Raw genomic sequence first — 1,953 nt, 5'->3', positions numbered from 1 at the left:
GGTGCAGGTGGAGGTGCAGGTGCAGGTGGAGGTGCAGCCCAGTCTCTGTCTGATGCAGCAGATTTCTTTTTCACCGTTTCTGTTTTGGTGTTGGACGTGACGAGTCTCTGCCTGCCAGTAGAGACGAAGGAGACGAAGGAGACGGTTTCTGTTGGATGGAGATGACGTCAGTTTGATTTGATGAGACCTCACACTCACACACACACACACACACACACACACACACACACACACACACACACTCCACCATCACTCTGAGCCATAATTCTCTTTACTTTTCACTGACAACAAACATCTCACTATTTTATTGACTTTTGATCTTTGAAACTTTTTAAATGTGAAATTATTTAATTAGAAAAAAGATCTGCGTGTTTTTCCCTTTCTTTCGGCGTGGGCAGTAATAAGCACTGTTCCTGCATTAACTCTGTATAAAGATATAAATATATGTGAGACATCTGAGGTGAGCATCCGAGACCACGGCTCCTGTCGGCTCAGAGTCTGCAGGAGGCGCCAGGAGGTCCCGAGTCAGCCAGGAGGTCCCGAGTCAGCCAGGAGGTCCCGAGTCAGCCAGGAGGTCAGCTCCGTTCGATCCTTTCTCACAGAACTTAGACTCAAAACCAGGATTTAAAACGGTAAATACTCGATTTTTAGTTTTAGAATTCACACCTAGAAACAAACTCAGACATTAAACAGGTTTTTACCATCAGCTGCTGTGGAGAAAACATCTGTCAGGATGTCAGGAGGACCGGCGGTTCATCCTCTGATAAATCAGTGGTTCATCCTCTGATTAATCAGCGGTTCATCCTCTGATGCACCAGCTTTAATCACACAGGAAGCTTTCAGAATAAAAACGTCTGTGAGGTTGAGGATAAAATCTTAATATTTTTTCACGTTTTAATGTTTCAGTTTGTTTGTTTTATACAAACTAAGATTGTTTTTTCTGTGGATTATAAAACATGTTTTACTTACACAAAAATATGATTATTATAAGACTAATTCCTGCAGGTGGCTGATGTCAGAATCTGATCTGATGAGTTTTTATACATCAGGGACTAAAATGAATGAAAAACTTCAGAGAATCTTTAAAAACCTGAATCTGATCTGCAAACAGGGACAGGGACAGGGACAGGGACAGGGACAGGGACAGGGACGGGGACAGGGACGGGGACGGGGACAGGGACAGGGACGCGGAGCCTCCTGCAGACTCGAGTCCCCTTCAGGTGACTCTCGGTTGTGACCAGTCAGTATTTTTAAGGGTCTAGTTTTACAGTAACAGTATTCTATCATTTCATTGCCTGACAATGGATGTCTTGTCAGTGTTTTTAACCTCAGATAAAAGAAAAAAATAGTTTTTTGTGCACTTATTGACCATTGTGAGCTCTATCTCTCTCTTATTCTTGATGTGTAAGTGCATTGAGCTCCCCGCTGGGGGACCTGTGTATAAGTCTTGCAGCATTGGTTATAACCTGAAGAAATATTGATGAAAACGAATGAATTCATAATAATGAAGAAAATCTTATTCTACATAAAAAAGACAGTGACTCTAGTTGTTGTTTGTGGCATGGTTATGCATTCAATGGTCATAATTTTAATGATTAAAATGAAAGAAAAAAAAAAGACCTTTTTTTTCTACCGGCGCTGTTCTGCTGTTTCTGTTCTCCACTTCTCCGTGTGCAGTATCGCAGGTCCTGTTGCTTATGGTGTTGCTAAGCCAGCTCGCTCGCTCAGTTGTTTACCACCAGAGCAATATATTGTAGCAGTTTGACAAACGACAGGCGAAAACGAAAACATTCCCTAAAACTGACAGCATTAACTGCATGAAGTTTGGTGTTCTGTATTGTTGATCCTAATAAAACCGATTTACAGATGTGGTGTAATGTATTGCTCTGGCCATCAATCATCGCTCCTCCTCCTGCTCCTCCTGCTCCTCCTCCTCCTCCTCCTCCTCCTCCT

This window comes from Kryptolebias marmoratus, linkage group LG3 (genome assembly GCF_001649575.2).
Source record: "Kryptolebias marmoratus isolate JLee-2015 linkage group LG3, ASM164957v2, whole genome shotgun sequence".
Classification (NCBI taxonomy): domain Eukaryota; kingdom Metazoa; phylum Chordata; class Actinopteri; order Cyprinodontiformes; family Rivulidae; genus Kryptolebias; species Kryptolebias marmoratus.
This window is presented reverse-complemented; position numbering follows the sequence as displayed.